Raw genomic sequence first — 7,890 nt, forward strand, 5'->3', positions numbered from 1 at the left:
GGATTATTAATGATGTCAGATCTTGTATTACCAAAACAAATGCATGGAGGTTCCATTTCTGATGACAAAGGAAGAGTCATTTGTTTCAATCATGGAGGACAATCTTATTAAACATTGCCAACTTACTGCCAAGCTGGCTGCTCACCAATGCGCAGCTACGGAACAAATGGAATCAGAGGACTGTCAATCTTCACATAGTGTCACTGTCCCCAAAATAATACACTTAGAGAAGCTGAATCTATTGTGACAGGGGCACTTTTGCTCCTTCACTCCGGACCCCTGAAAGGCAGAACTCCCACTGTCCTCTCCCGCAGGAACAAGGCTGTTTGGGAAAGCTAGGAAAGATGGGCTGACATGACCTTACCAGTACACACACTCAGGAAACCAACCTGACCCTTCCAGACAGTAATTTAGTGAAAAGAATAAAAAGACCCCGAGGGGAGGGGGTGGATTTTTTCATGCCTGGATGCAGTGTATCTTGGTCACACTTATTCCCCACCCTCTGCTTCCAACGCATCCCGTCTCCCCCACATCATCCCCATCTCCCTCCCAACTTGATGCCTTTCACTAATTAAGTCCTATTAGTTTTGCCCATGTGCCCACATGTGGGATCTTCCACTGAGACATTTCCCTCAGAGCAAGCCATAACTAGAGGTTTTCATTAGCCCCTCAGCTATGGGTGGGACATCAGGAGCCTCCTGTTATGCTGGGATTTTTCTCTCTGATGATCGTAGCTGCCTTGTGCAAGCAACCACAGCTGCTGTGAGGTCACCATGGCTGTCTGGGAGCTCCTCCATGCTACCCTAGCCCCTGAAAAGCAAAGTTACTCTCCTGAGTGATCCTCCAGGTAATACCAGCACCCTGAGGACAGAGGCAGGATTGCACCTCCAAGGCCAGCCTGAGCTACAAAGTGAAATCCTGCCAGAAAAGCAAGAGTCAGTTATTAAATAGCTCCCATTCTAACAGCTCAGAAATCAAACATACAATTTATTGCTCTCAGTGAATCTCATGGTACCAAAATAACTCAGACACACATGGTTTTGAGCTTAAGTAGAGAAGTTAAAACTGAGTACCATATAAAGAAACTTGTGAGTTTGATCAACCTTTAAATCGTGTCTTTCTAAGCAGGGCGCCACTGGGGGAGGCAAAGACAAGAAGGTCTCTGTGGGTTCAAGCCCAGCCTAGTCTATAAAGAGAGTCCAGGACAGCCAAGGCTACAACAGACAAACCCCCTCTCAAAACAAAACAAAACAAAAAAGGTCCTTCTAATCAGCTGGCAAATGCTGAGATGGCTTCAAGATGTACTAAGTTTAGATCATGATCCAACAAGCCTTCTCTGTGTTCTGCTTTAGAAAAGATGAGCCACAAACCAAGGTTTTGGGATCTTGGACATATATAAAATTTCCAGTTAATTAAAGTGAGTTCACCCGCCTCCTGTGTGCATATAACACCAAGGTCAGAACTCTTGTCGGGCCAGCGGACAACTTCTCTTACCCTGTCATTTGTCGCACACACCTGGAGCAGTCTCACAGTTTGTCCCTGAACCCTGCACACCCTCCGAACAGAGCTGCATGTGCCAGCTTTGTGGTTGTTTTGCAGTTCACAGAACAGGGCAGTGTAGCTTCCTACTGTGAATGTGTCCATCTACAGAGCAGAGTCGGAATCCCTGGGTACATCAGAACACGTGATCAGCAGTTTCTCTCTTCTTTTGTTCTGATGCTGAAGATCAGTCCCAGGGCCTTGCTTTCGCTACGTAAGCAAGCACTCTACAACTGGACTCCATCACTGTGTTATTTTCATTCTGTGACATGAGCTCACTGAGCTCTCCAGGCTGGCCCACAGTGTGTTATGTAGTCCGGGCTGAACTTGAACACATGATATTCCTGCCTTGGCTTCCATGATTAGCCATATTTACGTCTTTTTATTTTCTATAAAGAATGGGAAGCATTCTGTTGGGTTAGTGGATGTATGCAGCTGAACAATCTACCAGTTGCTAGGCATGTAGGTGATTCCAGCTTGTCAGTATTGTTACCAGTTTGAGAATGATAGACCCAAGGCCCAATTCAGACACAGTCGCAGGGAAATACCTTCAACCGTGGAGGAACATTGTAGCAACATCACGTAGAATCCTTACAGGTCTAAAGCTCAGTGGAAAGCTGGGGTTCTTTACTGATTGTGAGAAGGAAGAGAGAGGGCTGAGGTTCTACCTGCAATGTAGAATAGGACAGAAAGTTGAAAAGAGAAGGAATCCTAATCCCTGTGTTCTTTTTACCTCTCCTTCATGCTCCTTGGTCTATCTTCTTCAACCCAAACCCTAGTCAAAGACCTGTACATTTCCCAAGGAGACTTTGTAGAAGGCTGGCCCTGGCCTGTGACCTCACCACTGACAGACACTTTCATCCATTACTCCTGTGCCTCCTGCATTTCTGTATTGATTGTTTCCATTCTATTTCCTAAAAGCACTCAGTTTTTTATTCTCTGGGGCTGAGTGAACCATGGCAAAGACTATGCAGGGCACTGGGACAACTCTGCCCCCACTGAGAGCATCTGTCAGCTGACTGCCACACAGAGACATGAGAGCTCAAGATAAATAAGGGCTGCCTCTGAGAGAGACAGAAATCTGCTCCCCAAGCCCCTCCTCTACTCCAAGTAGGATTTACTCCCAACATACCACCCATCCCTAAAATGAAGTCAGTATTCACCAGCCAGTGATGAGCACTCTGTGGCTCTGTCCTGTGCCTGGCCAGGTTGTGCCACCCCTGAAATGTAAGAGCTGACCACAGTTTTAATTGTAAATAGGAATTAGCATTTTCTTTACTACCAGGTCAGCCCCACTTAATGGACAATGGAATATAATTCTGGAATCTCTTCTTTCCTGGCTCCCTCACTGCTGCAGTTTTGGATCATAATTGCCTGGCAAAGGTACACATATAATACCAAAGCCTTGGTCCACTGCTGGACACTAGTAGAAATGGGAGGTGCCTTTAAGAGGTGGGGCTTCCTGGGGGTTTCATAGGTTGTTGGGGGCAGGTTCTTGAGAACCACATTGTGGAAAGGTTCACTGGACCTCACACGAAAACTATGATGGGCTTCTTCAGAGCCAGGGCACCCAGCCACCATCTCCAAAATCAACCTGTGTCTTCGTACTCTGAAAAGCTAACACACTACGGCAGTCCTAGTTCAAGCCTGCAGCCTCTCTCTTCTAGATGGTAGTGAGGCTCCCTGCAGTCTGCTTCCTCCTAGAAGCAGAGTCTGAGTCAGCCCTGCCATGACACCTCTTCACTGAGAGCTTCACTGGCCAATCACAGAACTTAACTTATAAGGGACCATGCCTGCTGACACAAATTATTGCCCATCCAGAATCAGGTTAAAGGATAATATGAGAACGAGCATCCAACAAACAACAGGAAAGTAAGATGCCTCCTACAAATGAATGGCCAATAAATCCTAAAGTATTCATGATATGGGATAATAGGAATCATTTAAAATCATTAAAAAGAACAAGGTAACGAGACAAGAGGATGTCCACTATATACATTAAAGTATGTATTTACATGTATACACATATACACATACATGCATATACATATGGCCTCTCACCCTCATGCATTCGGTGCTTGCCCCCACTTGGTGGTGCTACTATGTGACGTTCTAGAAACTTCAGGAAGGAGGACCTTCGGGAAGCCGGAGGGAGTGGAGCTCCGGGGTGTGTCTCAGAGCATTAAACATGGCCCAGTCCCTTTCTAGTTGTCTTTTTTTCTGTGTAATATGAGATAAAAATCTTCTCTGCCACTGTTCCCGCCATCATGACATCATGTCCATGTTCATAGGATACAATATTCTGAAACATGATAGAAATAAATCTTCCAGGAATTTGATCATAGTCATGTTAGAGCAGCTAACACATGTACCCTGTTTTCATGCTGCCCATACAACAGAAAAAATCAGAACAACTCATCAGACACCTGTGTCTACCTGTGGAGTAAAACTGAGGGATGAAAGGGGGATTTTTTTTTTAATTTGTCATTGTTTGATAAGATGCTCTGCTATTTAAATGCATGACGGTAAGTAGGTAAGACTTTATAAATTCCTCCATCAAGTAGGGGGTTATAAATACATTTATCCTGAGGGTCTCGTTTAGAAATCATTTATTTGTGATATATTAGGTATTCACAATACAATGTACTTGCTACATGGCATACTTACAGATGCAGTCTATAACAAATTTAGCTTTGCACTTTCCCAGAATGCCTTGCTTAACGCATGCTATGTATTTATACATGTAATTTTACATCCGTACTTTAAATACAGTTTCCCCAGTTAATGAACATAGGGGAGAATGACCATGACTTTACAGTAATGTACCCAATGATGTATGCAGGCTATACAGAATACTGTAGTTTGTTTATTCTCAGATATTACTTACGCAGGCAACCCAATGGGAAAATGACCTGGCCAAGTATGTCTGGATCACTGTCGTGGGAACCCCAAATTGCCAAGTGTTTCAAAAGGACAAGAATCATTCTACAGGGAGTGTGGAATTAGGTGTCGAACAATGTGCACCCACAGCTTTGACTGGTGCCCTGAGTCAGGGCCACTTCAGCGATTACACACAGCAGCAGGAAGGCCCTCTCTGATCCTGGAGAGCTTTACCTAGATGAAGCAACATTCTGAGGATCTTTTGGGGGTGAGGAAAGAAAATTCCAAGCCCTAACTTGCTTCAAGAGTATATTTGCTTTACATACATGCCTCCAAAATCCTGCCCAGGGAATAACAGGCATTAACAAGGACTTAGCTAAATATTCAAAATCTTACGGAGGCCAAAGCAGTCACCAGAGACAACAAAGAAATGCAAACCCAGCCTTTGCCCTCACAGCACTTAATCTGTCTCCCAAAGCCCAGATAGCTGCAAGATAGAAAGTCTAGGGACAAAATGGAACATGCCTAACCTCTTTTATAACAGTGTTCCTATTTTAACCCATGTCATCAGGGGAAATGGCTGAAAATAGTGACAAATACGACATCAATAAACATAATAATAATTGATTTTCCAGAGATGAAAAATTTGAAATTAGTGACCATTTCCCCCCAGAGCATTGGTTGATTAATTTAAAGTTTGTCTTAGTCTTTCAAAGACATCCTCTCCCGGAGCATCTGCCCTGCCAGCCGCTGTGATGGGTTTGTGGTTTTGGACCCCGCGGTTAAAGCATATTGCACATTTCTGCAGTTTTAAAGCGAATCTTGACAGTGTAAGAAGGACTGCAGCTAACAGCAAGACTTAAGTTTACTTGAGAATCTGGCTTGTAAGACAGAAGTTAGGGTTGGCCATTGTGTGTTCAACATGCCTGTGGCCTCCATGGTTTTAGAAACAGATTTTAAGAACTACTACCAATGTATGGCGGGAGAGATGACGCAGCAGTAAGAACACTGGTTGCTCTTCCTGAGGACCCAAGCCATATGGATGGCTCCCAACATCCATATTCGGTGTCTCAAAACCATCTGTAAGTCAAGCTCCAGGACAGGAGAGGCCTTCCTTTGGCCTCCACCAGAAGCAGGCAGGCATGTGGTACACAGACATACATGCAGACAGAACATCCACATACAGAGAATCAAAAATAAATGTCATTAAAAAGAAAATACTACAATGTTTTTTTCAGAGTGCCCAAAATTCACCAAAATAATTTTGGTGTCACAGTAGATTTTCGCTGAGCTAATTCAGAACTCTCAGCAGGGCACAGATAATGTTTAAGTGTTTCTGACTTTTTCCTTGTTCCTTCCTGTCTCCTGCCTTTTAAAACACCAAAACAATAATCTTCTTAAAGTCACAGGTAAACCACCCCAAAGTTGATGATGATCACCCCGACAGTGCAGCCATTGTCTCCTGCTCTAGACGTGAGTAGAGTTTGACACACGGGAGGGGTGATGCCCCAAGACCCTGTAGTTACTGAGCGAATCTGGGGGCATGGATGGAACAGCTTTCCCAGACACATCAGAGTCCCAGAATCCCCTCCTCCCATGGTTAGCCTTCCCTGGAGCAGCCAGGGAGGTCGCTACTCAACCTCATCAGTAACAACCCCACCTAATGTCCCCATAGCCCAAACTGACTCTTGCATAGAGCCCTGTGTACGTGTACACGGTAGCAGGGAATTTAAACCTTCTCTCACCTCCCAGCCCTTCCCTCACTCCTTGAGGCTCTGTGGTTGACCACTCTAAGCATGTGAAAGTAAGCTGCAGATAACACCCTAGGGACCAGGACTCTGTGGGTCTTTGTATCATCAGTCACCCTGAAGAGCCCAAGCTGTGTGCTTAGCAAATGGCTTCATGCCCCCCCAAATCCAGCTGCCTGACCTTAACCTTGACAGTGGCCCCTCCTGTTCATTGTGACCTTACTTTCCTGAGGACATGGTATGTGGAGGAGTTGCTCTTGCCTTGTACCTGTTATCAGTCTGCCAGAGGACAGCAGTCTCTAACTCTCTCAAGGTGTACCCTGTGACCTCATCCTCTCTGGCCCAACCCAGGGACCCCACAATTATCCACTGTAATCACCCAGAATACCTCTTGTGAGGGCATGTCCAGCCTTGAGCTCTCACTCCTGAGTCTTTTCTTAAGCAGCAATCTTCACCCCCACAGGGAAGGAGCCGACAGGAGATGCCCAGGAACCTTTATGAATGGAAACAAACTCCTCTGAGATTGTTACAGAGAATGACTCTCCCTAAATACAGGTCAGGGTGAAACACAGCAGGGTTACCTGCAGGCCGACGGGTGTGCCCTGCCTGTGTGGTGAAGGCTGACTGAGAAGGCGAGCCTCGCGGGTCCCTTTCTGTCTGTGGTGGAGGCCAAGGGTCAAGGTTACCACCTTTGTGAGTGGTTCCTTTGACACCAAGGCTGGGAGGGACCGGTGAAATGCAGCAGTCCAGCCCATAGGCCAGCTCACATCAGATGTCAACAGAAGATGCCAGAAAGGAAGGCACAACCTTTCTTCTACGGAATAACACATCACTTGTAAACACCTAAGAGTGATTTTCTTCATCTTCTTCTCTTGATGCCAAGAATCAAACCCAGAGCCTCACTCACACCGGGCAAGCATTCCACCAGTAAGTTATGTAGCGGCCCAAGAGTGCATTTTGTAAACTTTTTTGGCTTCCATTGACTACAGGTTTCTACAATACTTCAGGGCCAAAGGGAGGAAATCCTGGCTTTACTACCTGTGCCTGCCAGAGCTGCTGAGGCAGACTCATGAAGCAAAACCCTCCTCAGGGAGGGCTGGGGGATCCACTTAGAGTGAGGGACACAGCCGGAGTCACTGAGTCATGGACTCCAGGCACAACACCATTAATAACCTCTCCCTTAACTTTGTTTGTCTCTGCAGAAACACGCGGAGGCATCACACTTTCCAGAAGCTGGGGACCTGTGATCATTCCTGGCCATCGGAGAAAATGAGATTAGGTGAGTTTAATTCTTCTTCTCAGAAAGTCCTCACTGTAATAAATGGCTCCTCGGTGACCTTCGTCCCTGGGCTGGACTGCTGCATTTCACCGGTTCCTCCCAGCCTTGGTGTCAAAGGAACCACTCACAAAGGTGGTAACCTTGACACTTGGCCTCCACCACAGACAGAAAGGGACCCGTGAGGCTCGCCTTCTCAGTCAGCCTTCACCACACAGGCAGGGCACACCCATCAGGAGATGGTACAAGCTTCAGAGGCCCCAGCTTGGGCTTTGCTGGATGTCCCCAAGGACTGCACACTGAGCCAACCCTGTGTGAGACTGACAGCAGCACCATAATCCAAGGATGAGGCCTGGAACACGTTCCTCCTCCCAGCCCTCAAGAGGTGCCCCTGCTGCTGTGACCCTGACCTTGAGGGAAGTGCGAGCGTGTGTGTTTGTGTGTGCG

The 7,890-nt window shown here is 46.3% G+C and overlaps 1 long non-coding RNA gene across 1 annotated transcript in view; it reads right to left on the reverse strand.

The window, feature by feature from the left end:
- The window catches only part of LOC129682520 (uncharacterized), a 29,896-nt gene extending 23,113 nt beyond the window's left edge, over positions 1-6,783 (reverse strand). The window contains exons 1-3 of the long non-coding RNA XR_008720984.1: positions 6,749-6,783; positions 6,556-6,660; positions 1,495-2,207 (exon numbers count right to left, since the gene is read on the reverse strand). This is a non-coding gene — a long non-coding RNA (uncharacterized LOC129682520). The remainder of the gene's footprint in view (positions 1-1,494; positions 2,208-6,555; positions 6,661-6,748) is intronic.
- Positions 6,784-7,890: the final 1,107 nt, after the last annotated feature.

This window comes from Psammomys obesus, unplaced genomic scaffold, assembly GCF_907164565.1.
Source record: "Psammomys obesus unplaced genomic scaffold, mPsaObe1.curated_primary_1811, whole genome shotgun sequence".
Lineage (NCBI taxonomy): Eukaryota > Metazoa > Chordata > Mammalia > Rodentia > Muridae > Psammomys > Psammomys obesus.